The sequence below is a fragment of the Danio rerio genome, chromosome 5 (assembly GCF_049306965.1).
Source record: "Danio rerio strain Tuebingen ecotype United States chromosome 5, GRCz12tu, whole genome shotgun sequence".
Lineage (NCBI taxonomy): Eukaryota > Metazoa > Chordata > Actinopteri > Cypriniformes > Danionidae > Danio > Danio rerio.
Window position 1 is genome coordinate 15545488 of NC_133180.1, and position 25032 is coordinate 15570519.

At 36.4% G+C, this 25032-nt stretch overlaps 1 protein-coding gene across 13 annotated transcripts in view; it reads right to left on the reverse strand.

Moving 5' to 3' along the window:
* sema4c (sema domain, immunoglobulin domain (Ig), transmembrane domain (TM) and short cytoplasmic domain, (semaphorin) 4C) overlaps window positions 1–25032 on the reverse strand; it is a 656757-nt gene that overhangs the window by 296592 nt on the left and 335133 nt on the right. For 6 of the 13 annotated variants that reach the window (XM_073950584.1, XM_073950585.1, XM_073950576.1 and 3 more), the window contains exons 1-2: window positions 9115–9172; window positions 7659–7736 (exon numbers count right to left, since the gene is read on the reverse strand). The exons of 3 other annotated variants lie outside the window; for them this stretch is intronic. The gene's annotated coding sequence lies outside the window, so the exon portion shown is untranslated. Of the gene's footprint in view, window positions 1–7658; window positions 7737–9114; window positions 9173–25032 lie in introns of those variants that run through there. 4 more of the 13 variants (XM_073950579.1, XM_073950577.1, XM_073950589.1 and 1 more) reach the window with 1 other exon arrangement.

Sequence of the window (25032 nt, forward strand, 5' to 3'; positions counted from 1 at the left end):
TAAGCTGAGGTTCTGACTCTCTGTGGTCGTTAAAAATCTCACGGCAGTTTTTCGAAAAGAGCAGGGGTGTAACCTGGCCAAAAATTCCCTCCATCTGCCCTTATTGATTATGGCCTTGCAATAATCCCCATCCACCGAATTGGATCTATGATTGTCTCTCCACTCCCCCTATTGCTGATGTGTGGTAAGCGCACTAATGCCGTTGTCCTGTGGCTACCGTTGCATCATCCAAATGGATGCTGCACACTGGTAGTGGAGTGGGGAGATTCCCCACCCCCTTTTCATGATTGTGAAGCGCTTTGGGAGTATTGTCATACACAATACATGTGCTATATAAATACACATTACTTACTATCCCACACTTTGCATTGTACTAAGTAATTTAAGGCTTGGATGCAGATGTTCGGCCATGAAAAGCTATTCCATGAGGTTCTCTACGCACTGTCCTTGAGCTGATCTGAAGGCCACGTGAAGCTGAGAGGTCTGTAGCCATTGACTCTGCAGAAAGTTGACGATCAACCATGTCATAGCTATGTTGCTGTTCTTATCAATTGCTCTTAAACAGTTGACTATGGAATATTTAGTAGTGAGAAAATGTCATGAATGGACTTACAGTACAGCACAGGTGGCAACTGATCATTGTACCACGCTTGAATTCACTGAGCTCCTGAAAGAGAGCCATTCTTTCACAAATGTTTGTAGAAGCATGCCTAGGTGCTTGATTTTATACACCTGCAGCAGTGGAAGTGACTGGAACACCTGAAGCCAATTATTTAGAGGGGGTTGATCCAAAAAATTTTGGCAATATAGTGCATAATATCACCAAATTCCTGACATAATATGAGCAACATTTCAACCGACTCTACTGTTTTACCAATAGCATAATTACCTTTTTTTTATTGCCATTCAGAATCTAAAGGCACATCTAATCTTTCATATCCGTCTCGTCTTCATGTTTTACACAACACAAGGAAATAGAGTACAGGGAATATTTGAAGGTAAAATGAAACCAAAGCCATTTATAAACATAGTGGGTGGCAGGGAGAGGATATAAGTTTTTGTATTTTTATTAGAAAAACGGAGTGGTCGAGATGTGCGTATGTGTGTGTGTGTGTGTGTCTGTCTGAACTTTATGTAGTCAGCAGTCCTCACGGCTGGGCTCACTGCCCAGTCTCAGAGCAAAGAGAGGAAAAAGGAAATCCTGCGCTCACACCATGACCTTTGACCCAGGATATCCTTCCTCAGGGCACTCCCTCTTGTCCTCAACAAGGTCCAAAGGGGATATCATTTATGTCCTTAACACCATCTAATGATTAATTATACGGCTTTAAATTAATGTTTTATGACCCCATAACCCATTAAAGTCTTTTAATAAAGACAATAGCCTATGGTGCAGACTTTTAGGATGGTTACTAAACAACTCACTCAAAGAAAACACTGTAAAACTTGTCAAATGAATGACTTTTTCATGGTATATACTATCAAATCTACTATCTGTTCATATTCTATGAGCTCTTTTCTGTAAATGTCACAGCTGAAAGTTATCACTCATATGAATGGATGTTATCAGTGGTTATCAGCTGATAGATATGGGCCAGTAGGGACCTTTTGCGCCTACTGGTAGGCTCAGAAGGTTGTTATCATCCATCCACATGTTTAATCAACCAGTTAGGTCAATAAATATTGGACTTCGGCACAATTCTAAAATTTTTTGGCTTCATACACCAACACAATGGATTTTAAATGAAATGACCAAGATGTACTTTAACTGCAGACTGTCAGCTTTAATTTGAGGGTATTTACATACAAATCAGGTGAAAGGTGTGGGAATTACAACAGTTTGCATATGTGCCTCCCATATTTATAACCTGCATATATCACATGTGGCTGTGGACGGAAGTTATATATATATATATATATATATTTTTTTTTTTTTCCCATTTGTTGTATTTTATTAACGTCTACCTCTAGCCCAACCCTAAACGCAACCTTCACAGTAATGTAAAAACAGATCTGGACCTGGAGTCTTCTCTATTAGTATAGCCGATTAAACATGTGGATGAATGATCACAGCCTTCTGAGCCTACTAGCAGGCACAGAAGGCCCCTACTGGTCCATATCTATTCAAATTAATTCAATTCAGCTTTATTTGTATAGCGCTTTTACAATGTAGATTGTGTCAAAGCAGCTTCACATAAATGGTCATGGTAAATTGGAACAGTGTAGTTCAGTTTTTTAGTGTTTAAGTTCAGTTCAGTTTAGCTCAGTTCAGTGTGGTTTAAAATTACTACTGAGAGTCCAAACGCTGAAGAGCAAATTCATTGATGCGTAGCTCTACCGATCCCAACCCATATCTATCAGCTGATAACCACTGATAACACCCATTCAATCGAATAATAACATTCGAAGCAGGTGTAATGTCATAAAACTTTTTTCATTTATCCATTAAAATTTAAATAATATAGTAAGAAAATATCAGTTTGCACTATTAAGTAATATAGCAAGCTATTTTATGAAAAATAAATAAATAAATCCTTGGAAGTGAATAAGACTGGAAGCCTCAATCCAATTAGGATATAATAGCCACACACACTTTAACCTGCATAAAAAAGGTGAATAACCAGTGCAGGGTTGTAACTGACTACATGTATTAATCAGTAATCAGAATCGCATTACACTTGATTACAAAGGATTTACACAATAGCAGGAAATTACTTAGTTTAATGAGTCCCACTACTGTATATACTAAAGCCCACCTTCATTTAAATGTTTCATAAAGTAATGGACAGGTAAATATATTCAATGGAAGAGAGCATGGTTATTACCTGAAAAGTTCAGTTCATAAGAGATACTTTACATTTTAAGATTTGTAATTAATGTATATCCCACAAATTCCAAGATCTAATTTGTGAACTTTCTGCAATATACATTAAAAAAACTTTATTTCACTTATTCTATAGCAGCTAATAGTTTTTTTTTTTTACCGTCCTTGCTTAAATATGGTTTAAATGTGTCTATAAAAGATATATTTCTGTATTTCTCTGGTAATGATCATACACAGCAAGTTTTTTATACACGAAAAAAAAAATCCTAAAAGGCAATACTTAGAATGGAGACGTTCCTTGCTGAAACTTCATTTAATATTGAATCTCCTAAGCATGTTATTAATAATAACAATAATAAGTTTCTTAAGGCTTAATCTTTTTTTCTTAATGATCGAGGTTTTGTAAAGTACTTTTTTCTTCTCTCACTCTTTTCTAACTTTTAGGAAAACATAAAAGTTCCTAACTTTCTATTTTCTCTTTAATGCAGTGATGTTATTTTTCTTGTATTAAAAAAATAAGAATAATTAATACATAAAAGTAAATAAATGAATTAAATATATATATATATATATATATATATATATATATATATATATATATATATATATATATATATATATATATGAAAGACTTGTACAGTATGCGCCTGTTAATATATCATGCAGTAGATTCCTAAACTTTTTTGTCGGTGTTTTTTTTTTTTTTTTTTTTTATAGATTTAAAGTTAATGTTGAAATTATTTCAAATGCTGACAGTTCCATGATGTTGCTTAATGGTAAAAAATAAATAAATAAATTATATATATATATATATATATATATATATATATATATATATATATATATATATATATATATATATATATATATATATATATATATATATATATATATATTAAAAACATAAAAAATAAAATAATAATAATAATAATATAAAAATAAAATAAAAATAACTAAACAATAACAATAAAAATAATAAAAAATAATAATAGAAATACATTTATAATAAAATAAAATGATAAAATTAAATAAAAAATAATAAAACAATAAAGTTAATAAAATGAAATAAAATAAATGTCATAATAAATTAAATAAATACAAATAAAATAATACATTTAAAAATAAAATATAAAATAAATGAAATAATATAAAAATAAAATAAAAATAAAAACTAAATTAAAAATTACTATTAAATAAAAAATAAAAGAATACAAATTTAAATAAAATGTATTAATTAAATTAAATAATGAATAAATATTATTAATAGTATTACATTATATTAATGTAATATAATGTTAACTACTACAGTATATTCAAAAGGTAAACCAAAGGTTGTCAAAATATATGATATCACTGAATTACAGAAATCAATTTTCATGGATTAATTTGTAATCAGTGACAGATCACAGTTTGTAAGAAATCTACTCACCCTTGCCTTTAATACTCAACACCCAGGTTTTTGAGATATAATCTAATAATTGCATATGTTACTCCACTTAGAACTCTCAGGTCTCTGAGGGAGTCTGAGTTGAAATGCTAACACCATAAAGTGTGGATTACGTTATTAATAATCATTAAATGTCTCCTGAACCTTTTTAAAATTGTAATTATATGGGAACAATGAAGCAATTATAAGGATCTAAAGAAAAGTACAAGAAATATGAGATCAATTGAGCTACATTCAATGTAATATGCCGCAATGGCTTTTCATTTAGACGAGTTGAAAAGGCCATTATTACTTATTTTAATATGTGGATCGGGTACATGGCTGTATGTCAATTGCCGCATTACTTTCTAACCTTTTTCACAACTAACAATATATCCGGGTAGCCGCATTCCAATGACGTTGAAATGAATTTCTTTGACCTCATTCTGCAAAAGAGCAGAGGTTCAAACTTGAAAGCTTCACCTCGTTTATTAGGTTCATTTCAGGATCGACGGTTTGTGAGCGATGCAAAAGCCTCCAATAACCCAATCAGGATTAGTTGCCCTTTGTAAATTTACACTCGAAAAACAAGCCAGAATTCATATCCCGAGGCTCATTTATGCTGCTGCTGAAAATGAGGGATATTGTGTCAGCGGGGCATGTATCATGGCATTTTATCAAAGCGAGTGTCATACACAAAGTGGTACTAACATCTGGAAAGCACTCAAAGAAAAGCAACGTTTCTCCGGCATGTTTTTATGGTCAAGGTAGTAAGTGCTTTTTTGAATGTAAAATCATCAAATTGGGCTTTCAAACTAGCAGCCTGCAATACTCAAGATGCAGTGCATGGAAAGGTGATAGCACTTGATTTGTTATATATTAAAAAAATAAAATAACAATCAGCCTTTTAGACACATCAGGGTTTTAGTCAAAGCATTCAAAAAGGAGCCACTGTCTTTTTAAGTACAGTCAAAAGTGTTGTCAGATGAATGCGTTTACTTATGCATTTTAGTTTTGATAATGATTAACAAATTATTCATGTTTACTGACCCATACATAGTCAATATTAAAGCATTTTCCTAACATTAGGTTAATTACTTGACTTAATTATACAGCATAGTACAAGCTTGATTAATATATTTAATTCTTTAGCCCTTAAAAAAAACAAACTGTGCCTAAACATCATTAGCATAGTCACTACAAACTTTTGATTTAGTATGAAGAAAAAGTGTGACGAAAGCCAACTTTTTCACAGAAACATCAATTATGATACATACTATTATGCCTATTTCACACTGCACGTGCAAGAAGAGCGCGAGTAGCATAAATGGAGAGCAGAAGCAGCAAGCAGGGGTTTGCCTTTCACACCGGCTGCATCTGCAGCTCAAAAAGGATTGGTTGCTGCTGCACAGACCAGTTTATTTCTGTCTATTCTATTTAGGTACCTACCTATCCATCCCTTTATCTATCTAATTTTTTTTTCTTTTATTTTTCATCTGCAGGCCCACGAAAACTTCCTCCAATGCTGTTTCCTTAACCTGCAACTTTTTATTTCACAAATAATATATATTCTAAAGAATTGTATGCTTCTCAAACTCTATGAGATGTCTTTTTAAGATGCACTCGGTCAGAAGACAACCGCATGTGAAATCATGTAATTTTGTTTTAATTGTCAGCATCATGTGGGCCTGTAGTTATAATAATGTTTACCCAATATAGTTATAATGATATTCATACATGAACAAAATAGTGCGCAACTTAAGCAAAACTAATACTAAAATTGTTTTGAATTGGGTTTTGTAGTTTGTGTGCAAGGGGCGGCACGGTGGCTCAATGGTTAGCACTGTTGCCTCACAGCAATAAGGTCACTGGTTAAAACCCCGGCTGGGTCAGTTGGTATTTCTGTGTGGAGTTTTGCATGTTCTCCTGGTGTTCGTGTGGGATTTCTCTGGGTGCTCCGGTTTCCCCCACAGTCCAAACACATAAGTTATAGGTGTATTGAATAAACTAAATTGGTCGTAGTGTATGTGTGTGAAAGAGTGTATGAGTGTTTCCCAATACTGGGATGCAGGTGAAAGGGCATCAGCTGTGTAAAACATGCTAAATAAAGTTAGCAGTTCATTCCGCTGTGGTAACCCTTGACGAAAAAAGGGACCAAGACGAAGAAAAATGAATAAGTTTGGGCCAAAATAAATATTTGTTACAAGTTCATTTGATTGACTAAAAAAAATCATATTTATTTAGAGAAAAAAAAAAATTCGACTTTTTACTGTCATTCAAGTGCTTTTGGTGATTAACAATGCAATGTCACTTCAATTGAACGTGAGCAGTGCGGCAAAAATTGACCCAGCGCTGAAACTATCACAACACTGGTGCTTCTGCGTGCAGTATGAATGCACTAATCTGTTAACATGGACGCCGAAAAAAACATGCATTGCTCACGCTCTACTTGCGCATGCAGTGTGAAAAAAGTTAAACTGTCTTTTTAGTCCCACTCACCGATTTATACCACAGACTAAAAAAAAGGCCGTGATTTCAATGGTAAATAACTGTAAAACGCTACAGTAAAATTCTGCAACCAGGTTAACATTAAGTTTACTCAAAGGCGTGGTCCACAATAGTTTTTATAAGGTTTGATTGTGTTTATGGGGTGCAAAACAATGTGTGTTCCTGATTTCTTTGTAAAAAAAAATAAAATCCTGTTATTTGTTCACATATCTTACCTACATTTTATACAGCTACCCAGCTAACACGGAAACGACCATCACATTTCCTGGTTCTTCCTATAAGGACCACCCTCAAAGGCCTCCGATTAGTCAGCAAACCTAATGTGTTGTGATTGGCGGATCGGCTTCACGTCACCAGGAAATTTCATGCTTGTCTTGAGTGCTGTCTGTCAGACTGTTATGGCAAGCTGTTTTAGCATTAATTACCCCTCTTGCCGAACTATATTTATGGATAGTCAGAACAAAGGTTTAAACAAAAAGGCTTGCCATAGACTATTAATAATGTCAATGAGGCCGTATCAGTTTAAGTCAGACACAGAAAATAAAGAGGACACAGCTGAACCTATGCAAACGCGACTTTGCGAAATATTTTTGACTGGTATGTTTTTTTGTTGTGGTTTTTTTTGTGGTAAGAGGAGTGTGGTCAAGCCATCAGCATTTCATTTCAGCATCCTATACTAAATAGAAAATGGTACATTATAAAGTGGCTTTAAAGTCTCCATATCTAATAGATAGCAGTTAAAATGGTCTACTTTTCATTTTTACTTTTCATTTTAAATTATTATTATACATTTTTTATAGTATAGAGTAGCAGAAAGGGAGTAAATACCAGATAGACAAACACCGGAATACTCCTGCAACAAAGAAAAATATTGTGCATTGTGTAAAGAAATGCATTGACCTTCTTTTCCTTCTGAATCTAACCCAGTGGATGTGACCATTCTTGCATTACATTGCGAATCCATTTCTCCTTCATGCTCTGGAAAACAAGAAAGTACAGTATTCACCCATATTATCTTTGCAAAACTTCATTTTAGGGCTATAAAATTTGTATTAAGCTAACAATATAATTGTTCACAGCGTCAAAAACTATTAAACTATAGGATTAAAAAAAATATAGCCAAATATTTTCACAATTTGCACCAATAAAGGAATTCAACATTAGTCTATTTATAAGTTGAACCTTGATTGTGGCATACTCGCAGACATGGTTTTGGAACCGGCATACTGTATATACCTGCTTTGGGTAAATCAAAAAAGTGTGAGCAACTATATTTTCACAATGTACCACTATTGCTTTTCTGTAATGCCGCGGTCACACTAAAGTTTGAGCTTGCGAAATTCTGTCATACAATTCAGCGAGAATAAAGATGTGAAAAAAGCAAACGATTGGTTCGTATTTTACATTTCTGCACAGAGAGATCAAGTTTTGATTTCCAGTTGGTCATACACAGCCACGTTCACCAAGCTTGAACTTTGCAAACTGCAAGCGTGTGTACGACAGGTTTCGCATTTCTGCTCTGTCCTATTCGTACGCGTATGAATGGAAGTCTATGGGGACAAAAAGTTAAATTAATATGCAAAACTGTTAACCAATCAAAGGCAAGGCAAGTTTATTTAGGGCGTACTCACACTATGTATAGTTGCCTTGAACTGGGCCAAAGCACGCTTGTCCCCCCTGACGGCCCGCATTCACATTAAATTCGCTCACGTCATCGATGATGCACTGGTCAGAAGCGCACTCGCTCAGCACAGCAGAGATTTCTTTAGTTATTTTGTTTGGCATGCAGTGACACGCAGTCAAATAGTTCGCCAAACAGATCAGCCGCTTTTGACGCTCATAAACAATCAAAGTCAAGCGTACACACTTCTCAAACGATCCGGGAAACGGGCCTGGGCACGGTTCAGATAGCATAGTGTGAGTAGGCCCTTATATAGCACCATTCATACACAATGGCAATGCAAAGTGCTTAACATAAACAGGAATAAAATACACAAGTGTAAGAAACTAAAAACAAATAATTAAAGTAATTAAAACCAGATTAAAATGTTAAGAGGATGAAAGAATGAAAAAGAGGACACAATGCTCAAAGCAAAGCTCTTACTTCCAAGTATTGAAAGTTAGCTTCTTATCAGAACCTTGCTTTAAAATAATCTATTGCGCCGAATGATTACAATGAATGAATATTTAAATTGATCTCCAAAAACATTATGGAAGCAATAGGAAGTCATAATCATAACCACTTCAAGAAATGAATCATGCTTGCAAATCATCATGGTTGTGCTATACAGTAAAGCTTTATGCAACGAGGATTGTCAAAAAAAAAAATCACATATTTATTTACAAAAACACTTACAAGGGTAATTGAACCATGTGCAGGCAGGACAAGGATTTATGACAATACAATACCAGACAACACATAAACTGAACTCAGGGGTATGAATACACAAGACATGATTGAACTAATAACAAACAGAGGAGAGACACAGGTGGAACTAATGAAACTAATAAATGGCGGGAAAACTAAACAAAGCAATCACATGACAATAACAGAAAGCACATGGAACGCAACACATGGGGAATCACATGACACAACCAATACACCAAGACAACATCTAGACACACCCAAATCGTGACACAATTAAGGCTGTGCAATATTGACAAAAAAGGGGATACTGTATTTAGCACAAGATATTTACCAACACTAACAAACATCAGAAAAGCACCCAAAACCATGTCAAGCGATTTTCTGCTTTCCTGTTGTTCTCTTAACATTGAGTGCTTGATTGGTCATACACTATTTCAGCATTGATGCTGAAATTGTTAAAGATTTTTGGACAAGAAAACCAGCATGTCCACTCTGCTTGCTTTCAGAGATGTGTGATGACATGTAACTACACTGCCTGGTGTGGTTTAAAGTCTTTCAGACGGTGTGTTTGCATCAGGTCCACAAGGATAGTTTTGTTTTAAATCACTCCTGAATTATTAACCATTGTGATATGTATATCGTGATTTGCGCATTTGCAATATTTCAGGCAGAATTAAATGCATAAATAATAATATTACTAATACTAAAGACTAATATTATTTAGACTTTAGTAGACTAATATTATTTTTTAAATAAAATTAGATGAATCCGTGTGAGGGACAAACTTCCTAATGCTGCGTTTACACCAGACGCAAATGAAGCATCAAGGCTGAGTAATGTACATGTTAAGACAATGCAAAGTCACGGATAAACATTCTGCCGCGAATGACGCAGCGCAAGTTGAGCATTTTGCATGAGTTGGAATTCTGAACTTCAACAGACATTTGCACCACGTTAAGCATTTTCTTTTAGGGGCGTGATTATGACGTAGCGAAATTTATTTGTACGTTCTGTGTCTGGTGTGAACACAGCATAAGTATGTACAGTGGTCCCTCATTAATCGTGGGAGTTACGTTCTAAAACTAACCGCAATAGGTGAAATCCGTGAAGTAGTCAGCTTTATTTTTTACTATTATAGATGCTTTAAAGCTGCAAAACCCCTCACTACACACTTTATACACTTTTCTCAGACAGGCATTAAGATTTTCACTTTTCTCTCTTGTTTAAACACTCTCAAAGTTAAAAACTTTCACAGAAAGTAAGTCCAGTATTATGGAATGAAACCAAATATCAAAACCATTTGATCTTCATTTATTTATTCCATAATGGCACTTTACAGCTGCCTAACTTTCACCTCCCTAAGTAAGTCCAGAAGTCCAACTTTTGTGTGATGGTTAGCATCTTCCTCTGCCTTTTGAGTGCTACCGCATGTCAGTTTGAGAGTGCTGAATGTTTCGTTGACATTGAGAAAACTTGCAAACATACAGTAGCGCACTTCACAGTCACACTTCTAGAGATCGAAGATTTATGTCGATTTGGCAAGGTGAACGCATTCTGTACTGTACAGGAGACACGACATGGAAGAGACTGATTGACAATGGTCTACAGCCAATTAGAACGCAGAACACAATGAGCTAATCAGAACGCAGAACACAATGCACTGTTAAAAAAAATGCATGTCAAACTTTCAACACATATTTAGAAGCCATTGTACATGACAATAGAGGGCAAACAGATCCTGTTCTTCCTTTCGTGGCATGTGATTGTATGTCATAAGAAGCTTGGTTAGGCATGGTTCACTGTCACTGTATTATTATAGTGTCTCAGCTTTGTATTTAATAATGGTGATAAATCTCTATAAACCAATATTGCCTGGAACCAAGTCTAGCTCCACTCTTTCTAGATACTCTTTGAAAAGGGTGCCAAAAAAGGTAAGGTATGATTCACTCTTTGGTACCTTTGACAGAGGAAACTGACATAAATACGTGACATATGGATCGTTTCCATTGACTGGTACAGTACTGTACAGTTCGGGTCGGTACGGGTCACCTTTATCAGGCTTGCGTTTCCACTACCAAGGGTACCCTTTTGGTTTTCGTGTTGTATGACAGAAAGTTTCAGTCAACATCATTTTCGCTGGAGAAAATGTCAATGTTAAGCTGTAAAGAAGATTATATAAAATATCAAACAGACGCTTTATACACATAAATACTTCTGTATAAATGTTTATTGCTAACTTTTCTATGAACATGATTTGATTATAACTGCAGATCAATGACAGTGCGAAACAACCTACTGTAACATCTGCAATTATATTAAATGAATAAATAAATGCAACATATATGAACACATATAGACCCTTTCAGTCTCCGATATGTTACCAACTACAGAAAAACTACGAACAACAGACATTTAGTCCTTATTTAGGCTCAAAACATAACGAAATATAGCCCACAGTCAGTGCAAAGCACTCATGATTAAATGTGGCTTTAATCTTCAGCAGCACATGTAGCCTCTGTTAGACAGTAATTCCATCATTTCAAGTTCATAATAGTTCAAAAGGTGATGATAATAGTTAAACATGGCAGTTTGTTCACGTTAGCTGAAAAATGATTTGCTCCATTTTTTCCGACTTCTCTTTTGTTTGCTCGCGCTTCACTCTCGCGATTGTTAGCTTTCCGACAGGATCGAGTTTTAAAAGCACGTTAATAATCAAGCGCACGTTATTATCATCAGCTCAAGAAGTTTGTTATTTCAGATATAGACGTGCAGATACAGTATATCTGCTCTTATTTTTGGCTTTGTGGCTGTTCATCAAGACGACGACAAGGTTTGCTTGAGCCCGGGTTGACCATGGCTCATTACTGTATATATATATTTACGGTGTAAAAGATCTCTTGGCTGTGTATTTTAAACATGGCAGCTCTTTTATTTTCATTCAGGCTTGTTGCGTAAGCCGATGACTTATCTCTGTAAAGCAGCGTTCAGCTGCGGTCTAGCTCCGCCTTTTGGTACCCTTTCTCGTGTTTGGTACCCTTTTGAAAGGGTGGCAAAAAAGTGGTATGGTTCGGTACATCTTTTGACAGTGGAAACGGCCATAAAAGCGTACCCAACCGAACCATACTGACCCCTCAGTGGAAACGGGCCATTAGTGTATTCTTCTGTATTAAACCAAACAGCTCAGTGGAAATGGGTAATTGGAAAGGGTTTTTCCACCAGAAACCTACTCATCTGACTTGACACATATGCAGGTTGCCAGATTGACGACACCAACTAAAACAAGCTTTCCTGACGATCGAGTCTTAAGCCTGATTTATACTTCGGCATTGAGTGCATGCGAATGGTCCAACGATACAAAATGTAACTACATAAAGTTGACAACGCATAGTGGAAGGTTTTTGATTGGTCGGCTTGGAATTATTGACGAGTGTGAATGTGGCTGAGAACTGTGGAAGATAAATGTGCCTGGTGGCATGAGTGTTTAACAATTGTCGAGTCCTAAAGACTTTTGTTTTGTGTTTTGTGTTTACTTCATGATTAAACTTTTTGGTTTAGTGGATAATTTGTAGGAATTTGTACAACTCATTCGTACAATTTAGTACGATATGGTCATCCCCCAATGATTGTTGGGTTTAGGGGGTAGGGTTTAGTTGGGTGCTGTGTTTTCATTTTAAAATCGTACATTTTTGTATGAAAGAACAACAAATTAACCTCTAAAGTTATGTTTCCTGTAAACAGAACACCAAACAAACTCAACACAGAGGAACATTAAAACCTCACTGCCATCTAGAGTTTCTCCAAATCTCACAATTTTGCCTGTGCTTGCATACATTGAGGCAGCCTTCAAGTCTCAAATTGAAATACGTTGTTTTCTGCCAAGGCAAACCGGAGTAACAAAATATAATTGGGTATACTAGAGGTGGGTGGAGTTACACAGACCAAAACAAAGACCGATATCCCAACACTGAATGCACAATTTCAAAAGAGAATAACTGACTTTAGAATTGTTTCTCAGATCAACAAGTATGGTAACCTTGTACACTACCTGAAAAGAGTCTTGTCGTCTATCCCAGTTGTAAAAGCAACAAATAATAACTTGACTTCAAGTTGATCAGTTGGAAAAGTGGCAGAAGCTAGATTTTTCAGATGAATCATCTGTTTAACTGCATCCCAGTCATCACAAATACTGCAGAAGACCTATTGGAACCTGCATGGATCAAAGATTCTCACAGAAATCAGTCAAGTTTGGTGAAGGAAAAATCATGGTTTGGGGTTACATTCAGTGTGAGGGCATGCAGGGGATCTGCAGAGTGAATGGCATCATTAACAGCCTGAGGTGTCAAGATATTTGTGCTGCCCATTACATTACAAACCACAAGAGAGGGCAATTCTTCAGCAGGATAGCGCTCTTTCTCATACTTCAGCCTCCACATCAAAGTTCCTGAAAGCAAAAAAGGTCAAGGTGCTCCAGGATTGGCCAGCCCAGTCATCAGACATGAATATTATTGAGCATATCATATTATTGAGGTAAGATGAAAGATTAGTCATTAAAGATGAATCCAAAGAATCTTGATGAACTCTTGATGAACTTGATGAACTAGACAATATGAATTCTTTTTCCACTGCATCATGACTTTATTTTCTATACTGTACATTATTTCTGTTTAGTGACAAGACTTTTGTCTAAGCAAAGTCAGACCTTACTCTCCTAATTAAATAATTAAAAATCAAGGCATGATCATATTTTATTTAGGTAAAATAAATATACTCTAGAGGCATTTGCTTCTGATACCAAATGATCAACTAGAGGTCAAGTTATATTTGTTGTTCCTAAAACTTGGATAGGCGATTTTTGTCAGGTAGTGTATGTTTCTTAATTCACATAACATATTGTAGTATTTTTATGTTTTAGAAGTGTTACAAACTTACACACATAACCTTTATCTGGCAACATTTTCCGCCATAACCTATTTTAACTACATAACCCAGGTCACCGTGATATAATCAGGTTATAGTTAAACCAGATGTGCTTTTTTTAGTCTGCCAATTAAAAAAAAAATGGTGCAACTAATAATAATATATCGCAAAACAGATGAGAGAACAAAACATTCAAGAGAGTAAAACTAGAGGAAGGATCTGGATGCTGGACAGTTTGAGACATGAGCAAGCTTGTGTGTGTGTGTGTGTGTGTGTGTGTGTGTGTGTGTGTGTGTGTGTGTGTGTGTGTGTGTGTGTGTGTGTGTGTGTGTGTGTGTGTGAAAGTTTTCCCCTAGACCCATAGAGAGCTGAGAGGGCAGCTGAGGTGTTATCGGATCAGGAAGACCACACTTCCTCCCAGAGAATTCCTGGAAGAGAGCAAAATCTCACACAAAGACCGGAAGAAGCAATGTGACGGAGAAAGAGGGGAGCTGAAGGGAGGACATCTCAGAAGCACTTTGCACTATGGAACAGGTCAGAAAGAGCCATGAAGAGACGGTGTTCTCTGTTTGATTGGCATTGACACACACACAGGTCAGTTCTTGTCCTGGCCCTGGCCATGTTCCCGATGCTTTGCTTTTGTTGTGAGTGTTCAAAGACGACCTGAGAGAGAAGCAGCTCACCTCTGCAGTCTAAACAGTCGACTGAACACGCAGAATTACAATCGGCAATACACGTTTTGTTGTGTGTGTCTAAGTGTGCATATGTGTGTGTTTATGAAAAAATGCACACGGACTTAAATTTAAAAAGCTCTGAAATGTTATTTTATGAGTAAATGAGTTAATAGATGTTCACCTTTAACCGCACATCAGTTTGATAATACATTTTGAGTACTATATTATAAAAGCTGTAAGCCATGAAAGGTTGTGTGTCTGTGCCATAACAAAGTAGTTTCATTAAAGTTTAAAGAAATGTTCTGTTGTACACTATCAAATTACACAGCCTAAAAAAGACCTTGATTTAAACAGTTTTTAAATAAGTAATCTCAACAATTATTTCATTTAATTGTAAATTAGCTTTAATCAATTGACAATGTAGACATACAGGTACCAAAAACAACTAAAATGTCACAATAAACAAACAAACAAAAAAAAAACAATAATAATTTAATCAAATATTGTTTACACAGAAAGAGGCCCAAAAGCCATGTGAGGAATGCAATAACAATATAAAAAAAGAGACTTAAATAAAAATAAAGTGAATAAATACTTATTTGTTACAAAAATCTTTATATTTACCATATTTTATTTGTTTTTATTTTAAAGGGGTGGTCCAGAGTGTATTTTTAAGACTTGGTTGTGTTTATAAGATGCAAAGTAATATGTAATCATGCTTCATTTGTAGAAAATCAAAAAAAAGTTTTTCATATACCTTCCTTTGATTATATACAGCTACTCAGCTAACGTGAAAACGACAGAAACATGTCATATTTCCCAGTTCCTCTGAAAGACCAGACCTATCGAGGATCAAAACATGACATCTATGGACAGAAATTTAAAACATCGAGCAATTACTCGCTGTTTTAAATGTCTAATAAGCTTGTTTAATCCCGCCCTTTTTCGCAACGTCGCTGTGGAGAGGTAAGCATGATCGAACACCCAATGAGGGGGGAGAGCATGCTCAGAGCCCGGCGGCTAATCAGCAGGCCGATCAGAAATAAAAAACAACACCTGTTTATTCTAGTGATTGAGCCGGAGAGACACCCTTCTTAAGGAGAAGAGAAGGAGCAGCCGGGGAGAGGAGAGAGCACACACACACCTTAACTGCTACACGTGGTGTGCATTGAAAAAAAATAAAAGTATATTATTTACCTGATATCGCCGATCCTGTCTTCTTCTTCCCACACAACAACGAACGATATTACAGTCGCATGACAGAATAACGCATGCTAAAACTCTAATGTGACCGCAGCTTTAGTTTATAAATAAACTTAACTTACAGTCTGAACTTTTTTCTTTTAATGATGTAAATTCCTGATATAAATTTTTCCTGCACCTCGTCTTCTACCTTCACATTTATTTCTTTGTTTTTTGGCTGGCAGCTGAAGCTGCTTGGCGCTTACGTGACGTGTTACATGATAAAAAAGTTACTTTGATTTGTACTAGGCCTTCGTATTGTGACCTTATTAAAGAACTTAATAAAATATGAAAATACATATTCCCAAATATTAATATAGGCTATAGAGAATTGCACACAACATACATAAACTTTAAAATTTTGTTTTTAACGACCTGCCGCACAAATAAAGTGACAATTTTACATACATACTATTTTAAATACATACATTCATACATCACTGGTATTTACCTCTGATTATCCTGGATGCTGCAATATATAAAAAAGCATATGATTGCATATGTGTGCATAATATAAATTGGGAAGATTAACTCTCAATGCTTGAAACGTTATTACACAACAGAGCCCTCGCACTCCAGACTGTCAAGAACATACTTAAGACTGTTTGCCGAGACTGTGGATTAAATAATGTTGCAAATAATGTTCAATTTCAAGTACACACCAATCATTTAGCTCAGTGTGTTGTGCAGGAGCCACAGGTTGTAATTTTGTTTAGCTTGTGAGTGTTTTATTTTTTACTCTTAAAGAAATGGTAACCACTGCCTTGCATCATATGAATCAACCAAGAAAAATCACTAATGTTCAACTGAAAAAAGTCACATACAGCATAGATGGCTTAAATTTCCAACAAATACTCATTTCTGAGTGAGCTACCACTGTAATGTCACACATGAACACTATTTGAATACAAAAAGTAATAACACACACACATTTTGCTGCAGCATTTGGCTAACACACCAACATTACTTCCCATTAAAGTGCTGTTCAAAGGGTTCTGCTCAATGTGGAATTGCCCTGAGCTCTGCAGACCAGAAAACCTTGTAGTTCCATGAAATATTGATACTAGATCAATATGACACATCGGAATAAGTTAGGAATGCTGGAAGTAGTCCGGAAAGTCCCATTTTTTCGCTCTGGCAAGAATTTAAAAGGAAGTATCCGAGTAAACTCAACGAGACAATTGTTATTAGACAATAAAATGCATGAGGAGTGTCAAGATGGATGGATTTCAAAATGTGTGTGTGCACTTTTTGTCTTCAAATCTCTCAACCAGCAAGACAACAAACACAGGAAGTCGTTATTCTCGTTCAGGGTAGAATTAGGTCAATGTCGTACACCGTCATCCAGAAAAAGAGCTTATCGTAGCAAACCACATTCTAACGCTAATAGACATCAACTCATAACTGGAGAGAGAGCACAAGAAAGAAGTCTTGTGATTGACTGCATGTGTGTCTCTATGTCAAAAGAGCATGGTATGATGGGAAATGAGAAAGAGAGATATCCCACAGCTGTGTGGGATCATGTTATGGTTGACTGGTTTAAAGCCCGTTTTAACTGCTGTGCCAAAATGTCCGTGTCTGAGATCACCATGACTATGACTGGACAGAACACCGGCCTCATGAGCTCTCAGAGATTAGTGCTGATGGAAATCAGTCCATCCATCCAGAAAGAGAGAGAGCAAGGGCATAGGTTTGGTACAGAAGTGCTAAATCAAAGTACACACGTGCTTCTACCCACACTACTGGTTTCCAAACCTCCTCCTGGAGGGCGGTTTAGCTCCAGTCTGTTCCAAAACACTTGCCTGGAAGTTTCCAGTAATGATGAAGGCCTTCAACAAAACAAGCTTACCTCTATTCTACACTAAATAGCAAATATTTAACGACCCACACTGTATAAAAATAAATAAATAAATAAATAAAAATCCATTAGTTAACAGCTTCCGTATTTTGTGGTTCACATTTGTTTATTTATGGTTGTGAATTGCATTATTGGAGTTCAATTTATGCTCTATCGACTTTTTGAAAATTCAACCCTGCAGATTAACAAAGTGACTTTTATTGGCATTTTAGTAGCAAACAAAGATGTATTTTAATGATGCCATGACTGAGTATGGAATCATGGGAGTTGTCATCTCACATCCTTTAGGACTCCTCCTGCTTTCCCCTTTCACAAATACAGACCTTTCCAAAAAAATTACCAGCAATTTTCTGGAAAGGGATCATGCGTGAACAGGCCCTTTTTGAAAATACCGGTAAATCGATTTTCTGGAAAGAGAAGTTGTAACATGACCGGTAATTTGCCGGAATGCTGTGCAGTGTGAACGCAGAGGGAATAATTAAAAAAGCACGTTAACTCACTGATGTGAGATGTCTAATCCATGCAATCAGAACATTCAGACGCATTCACATATTCACATTCTCATTCATTTTCTTGTCGGCTAAGTCCCTTTATTAATCCGGGGTCGCCACAGCGGAATGAACCGCCAACTTATGCACCAAGTTTCTACGCAGCTGATGCCCTTCCAGCCGCAACCCATCTCTGGGAAAATTCACATCCTCACTGTTTATGAAAATAAAAGCCTTCGAATGTTTTTCCAGACACATTTAGCTGCTAGATGTTAGCCAGATAACATTTCTATGTTCCTTCTTAATGCCAACTGTGTAAAAAATGATCGATAAAATGCTTATAATAAACCTCTGTTTGTTAACCTTCAAGCTCTGCTTCAGTTGTTTGATGCGTGCTCTGGTAAACGCCAGCAAACACTCATATTATGTACATTAGAGCTGCAAAATTATTCAGAAAAAGATTGCAATCTCGATTCAACCTCTAGACGATCTTAATCCAGCATTTCTACGATTCTGCCAATCATATTTTCAAGGTTAGGAGAGAAGCAAAGGCGGCTGCAAGTGTCTTTTCATTGTTTCACATACATTGCTCAGCGACAAATTATGTTGAAAGAGTCACATACAGTATTTATAAGGTAGAATTCACCTAAAAGTGTAATTTTTGTCTTCATATAATGCTGTATTTGCGGCTAGGAAATCACGTGTGACGTGAGCTGCTGACCGTGAGCTGTTATCACAGAGAGGGCGGGCGCACACCCTACTTAATTATAGACGCGCACGTCTACTTTAGTGAACAGAACATGCTGTGAGTAACAGGTAATAAAGTTGTAAATAATATTCAGTTTGTGGCACAGAGTGATCGTTTGAGAGCCGCACGCGAAGTATGAACAGCACTTAGCAGTGAAAATGAAACCGAAAGCGTGCACATCATTTAAACAATCATATCGCATTTTAGAGTTAAGATTGCAACAAGCATTTGATATGTTTTTTCTTTCATAGCGAAAACACAGTTGTGCATGAAAATACATGTTTGCACTGTTAAACTACTCAAGCCTATATAATGTTTATTTTACCAGTTAATTAAATGGTCTAATAATGTTGTTAATGACAGATAAAGCAAAGGCTGATATCTCAAACATAATTCAACATCAGACTTATTATAAGTAGAATAGAATTATTTATAGAAACCAGTAGACCTACACATAATATTATTGTTGTTTTACCATATGTTTGAGAAACAACAATAATAATTGCAGACTCATATTAACCTTTATTTTACATCTACAGAATCTTGGGAAAATCAAGCTCTTTAATTTAAGCAAAAAAATAAAAATAAAAAAATCGCGATTCTCATTTTAGCCAGAATCATGCAGCTCTAATTCATATCTTGACATGCGAAAGTGTTCCTCCATATGTTTTCAACTACGTTGTTCACAATACAGGGGGATTCAAAAAGAATACCACATCTTTCGAGTTAATGTCATTCGAGTATCTGGAGGGGGTCATATTGAACATCTATGAACTTGTTTTCTACTGAAATAAAAACTTTGTTAAGTACTCTTCATGTTGATTAATTACCCAAATTTCCATCATGTTTCTTTGATTAAATACAGACTTTCACAGTTGTGGTATGCTTTTCTAATCACCCTGTACTTATCCATCCACTGAATTTGTAATGTACTTAAATGTGCAAGCATTTAGCTATGGTTAGCACTTCTGCCTTTGGATGTCTCTGGGACAAAGCAGCTGAATGAACGTTAAAGCTTTAAATAAAAGTGAAACCATTAACAAAAGCCCGACCCCTTCTATGTTTACAAAAACAACTGCAGCCATTTACAGCTCATTTCTAGTTAATGATGTCAAAATTTAATGGTACTTTGGAATGGATGTGCAAATAGTCTTTTCCGAAATAAATTCCAGAATGTCCTTGCCTGTGTGAACAGCCCGTTTCTTTATTTACTGGTAAAGTCGTCCCAGAAAATTTTCGGATATTTATTTCTGGTATCACTACGTGAAAGGGGCTTATGACAGTTTGTGTTCATTGAAATATAACTTGAAGCATTCACACTTGTCAAACAAACCAGGAAGCGCGTCAGAGCACATTTCAGATAGCCTAGTGTGAGTACTACCTTATAGTGGAAAAAAAAAGTTGTAATCAGAATGCAGTGGACAGGATTACACAGAGGTTTCTCTGAGGTCTAAAGGTTAATTTAAACTTCTATGTCAAGCACATGTGCATCTTCTGGTGCAGCCTTCGTGCGGTCGCATAGCCCTCATCGTGGCCATTGCCAACATGCACATTTCAAAACATTTAACTACACGTCAAAACGACACAAATCGCAAGCTCTGTGACTGGTCGGCTTGGTAGCGCTGGTGACTGTGGGCTGGACCGAGAGCCATGCGAACCCGTTGGAGCGAGTGTTTACAAGTTTCGAGTGCTGTAAAGGAGCTCCAGATGGAAACTGTTGTTTTGTGTTTACCTCATGATTAAAGTTGTTGCATGTCCGCCGGTTCCCGCCTCTGAATGAGCGAGTTTGAGCCACTTGTACATTAAGGTAGCATTTAGAAAAGAACAAAACACTACCGAAAAAAATCGATACAGATAAGCATAAAAACCTGACTGCCAGCTAGCATTTCGGAAGTGTTAATGCACAGCAACGCGCAAGGCATCCCTGTTAAAAAAAATCCAGCTTAAACCAACGTAGGCAGGTTGGCTAGTTTTAGCTGGTTGACCAGGCCGGTTTTAGAGGGGTTTTGGCCATTTCCAGGCTGGTTTCCAGCCTGGTCTTAGCTGGTCAGGCTGGAGAATGACCAGCTAAATCCAGCTAAAACCATCTTGACCAGCCTGGTTTAAGCTGGACATAGCTGGTTTGGGCTGGTCATCTCCCAGCCTGACCAGCTAAGATCAGTGCCAATGCCAATACAGGGAGAACTTCACACAGAAATGCCAACTGATCCAGTCAGGGCTCAAACCAGCTACCTTCTTGCTGTGAGGGAATCATGCTACCCACTGCACCCCCATAATGCCCAAAGTTAGGATTTAAACCTAACTGAAAACTTTCAGAATATTTCCTTAAAAAAGTAAAGAAAGTTAAATTCACACATCAAAAGAATAATTTCAGATATTTCTGTACTATTTCTAGGTCACCATTAGTACAATTCCTGACACTAACACTTTTGGGAATCATGTCAAACTTAACTTTTCACTCAATCTGTTATACTGTTAAGAGCATTTGAAAAGAGCAAAGTAGAAAACTGTGTAACAGAAGCGTTTTCTCTTTCGCACCCCATTGTATGCTACATTCAGTCACAACTGCAATTGCTAGAAATTTTATTCCGAGGTAGCTCTTAACTTCCAAAATCGACACCCATGAGAGAAAATAATAGCTCGAAAGAGAGGCAGCGAGAAATATTTAAAGGCAAGGGGAGAGGGTCAGATTAGCAGGTATTGCGGAACAAAAAAAAAAATAAACCTTGAAAATGTATTCATCTAATCTACATCTGAATCAATTGCCCTTGCCCTAGAATAAAGGCACTTTTATCCTTCATAGGCCTCCCAAATGCACACTGAAACACACGTTTCAACTCTCTCTCTCACTCCTTTTGCTTCAAATACTATGTTCAGAGTCAGAGAGTGTGAGAGGAATAAAATATATAAAACAGACTGGAACCTTCTCTCTCTCTCTCTCTCTCTCTCTCTCTCTCTCTTTCACTCTCCATTTGTAGGATGGATTGTTTCCGTAGTCGTTTCCTGCTTTGTCTTATTTTAAGTTCTTGTCAGGGTCGAGGAGAGGAAATGGTGCCAGCTGTCCACTTTGTCAAGTTCCCCCACCAAAGACTTGCAATATATATATATACACACACACACACATAAATGTATGTAGACGTCTGTGAAGGACCACACTAGGGCAGAAGGGTGGAGGTAGCTGGATTTAATGATGGACAGTTTTCACACAGTGGAAAAAGCAGCACATCGCCTGAGGAAAAAAGAACAACTGTAAATGTTTTGCTTTCCTATTACTGGGCTGGAACAACCCTACCAGTCCGCACGACTACCAAACCAACATCTCCATCAAAAAAGACGCAAGGAAATCCAGACGTTTCTTTGCAGTTAATGTTTTGCGACTGGTATAGAGCGCAAAAATCACACACAGACACAACGCACACATTCAAAGCGAGTGTGTGTGTGCTGACACAGGCGTAACGGCGCTAAACAGCAAATTAGCTGACACACAGCACGCAAGATCAAAGCCGAGAAGAAAGGAGCAAACAAGACTGCCTAAGCTCATTAAAAAAGCCTCTTTATTAGCATCAAATTGAGAACTTTTTGCCTTTGCGAGGGATAAAGGAAAGAAAATAGAGAAGGAGAAAGAGGGGAGAGAGGAAAGGAGGATCGCGAGCTGCTAATCACATTATTAAAATGACTTTGAGTCCTGGATTTGACACAGCGCTCGTTTTGTGATGGAGGGAGAAAATTAGCAGGATAAAAGGAAAGCTAACGGCTCATGTGGTGTGACTGATCCTGCGAGTTAAAGCAAACGGGGATTAAACAGAGAGATGACTGGCTAAGTTAAAGAGCGATGGAGAGATAAGAAGAAAAAGTCAAAGAATCAGAGACAGAAACAAAATGAGAAGAGGGAGAAGTGAGCATGAACTGGAAAAAGGAGAGTGCGCTCTATCTATTGACTTCAGAGGAAACTTCTATTGCTATTTCATAGCTCAGGAGATTTGACGGAGCTCTTGCAGATAAAGTGATAGTTCATCAAAATTCTATCATTATTTACTTGCCCCCGTGTCATTCTAAGCTCAACTGCAGTATTTCTTCCCTGCGGAACTCAAAAGAAGACTTTAAGAAAAAATATATATATTTACCCCCCATCTAAATGAGTCTTTCTGTCAAACCAACCACATTTTCAGAAACCTCCCTTGCTCAGTTATTAATTATATTTAATATTATATTATTATCATAATATTATTTTTAATAGTTTAATAATATTTTTTTTCTGAATATGAAACAAATAAATAACGATAAAAGCAAATATATCACAGGTCATTGATGAATATTTATTGAGTAATCCTATTTTGTAATAAACAGAAATTTCATGAGATTTAAAGCACAAAAAATATTTTATAAAGATGACAGATTCATTTTACACACACACACACACACACACACACACACACACACACACACACACACACACACACACACACACACACACACAAACACACAGTAGAATATGAATAACTTTGAAGATATTTTGTCTAAAACAGGTATGACTGGACACAAATAGTTCGGTCCCACTTTATATTAAGTGTCCTTAACTACTATGTACTTACATCAAAAATCAATACAATGTACTTACTGTGTTTATAATGTATCTGAGAACACTTGTGGTGCTTTTGAGTTGGGATAGAGGTTGGGTTATGGACAGGTTTAGTGGCATGGGTAGGTTTAAGGGTGGGTTATGGTGTAAGGGATGGTCAACAGTGTATTCATAAATGTAACTACAAAAGTTAATTAGAGATGTAATTACATACATGTATTTAATCAAGCATAAGTACACAGTAAATACATGTATTTACACAACAAGTACATTGTAGAAAACTATTAAGTCCTGTGTAAGTACATAAGAGTTAAGGCCACAATATAAAGTGGGACCAATAGTTCTAGAAATTGCAACAGTAGTTGGAAAGGAGGAAAGCTTTTGTAAAAAACAAAATGTTTGGAAAAACTTGAGGGATAAGTTTGTTAAAGCCAAAAAGAGAGGCCATGGCAAAAGTGGAAACACAGGGGGGTTTAATACACAATTACAGAATATGTTTTTCCACCAATCATAGATTTTACACAGATGTACAGTTAAAGTCAGAATTGTTAGCCCTCCCTTTGATTTATTATTTTTTTTTTCTTTTTAAATATTTCCTTGATGTTTAAAATCGCAAGAAAATTTTCACAGTATGTCTGATACTATTTTTTCTTCTGGAGAAAGTCTTGTTTGTTTTATTTTGGCTATAATAAAAGTAGTTTTTAATTTTTAAAAACCATTTTAAGGTCAAAATTATTAGCCCCTATAAGCTAATTTTTTTCGATAGTCTACTGAACAAACCATCGTTACACAAAAACTTGCCTAATAACCCTAACCTGCCTGATTAACCTAACAAACCTAGTTAAGCCTTTAAATGTCACTTTAAGCTGTATAGAAGTGTCCTGAAAAATATCTAGTCAAATATTATTGACTGTCATCATGGCAAAGATAAAAAATCAGTTATTAGAAACGAGTTATCAAAACTAATATGTTTAGAAATGTGTTGAAAAAATCTTCTCTCCATTAAACAGAAATTGTGGAACAAAATAAACAGAGGGGCTAATAATTCAGGGGGGGGGGGTGCTAATAATTCTGACTTCAACTGTATATATTTGTAATGGGGAGACTGACACGGAGGGATCAATTTTGCAGTATTTATTAAGTCACACTTAAACATCAACACCTCGCACGGCTGTGCGAACATACAACATACACATCAACGATGATTAGCAGATAACAGAGGCAGAGTGATTACCAGGCTAGAGTCAAGGGCAGGCAGCGTGGTTCAGAGTCCGTGATACAGGCTTTAGTCAGGGGCAGGCAGCGAGAATCAGAGTCCGTGTAATCAGGCTTTGGTCAAGGGCAGGCAGAAGACAGAGCAGAGTCGAGAAACGGGCTAAAGTGGTCAACGGGAAATCAGG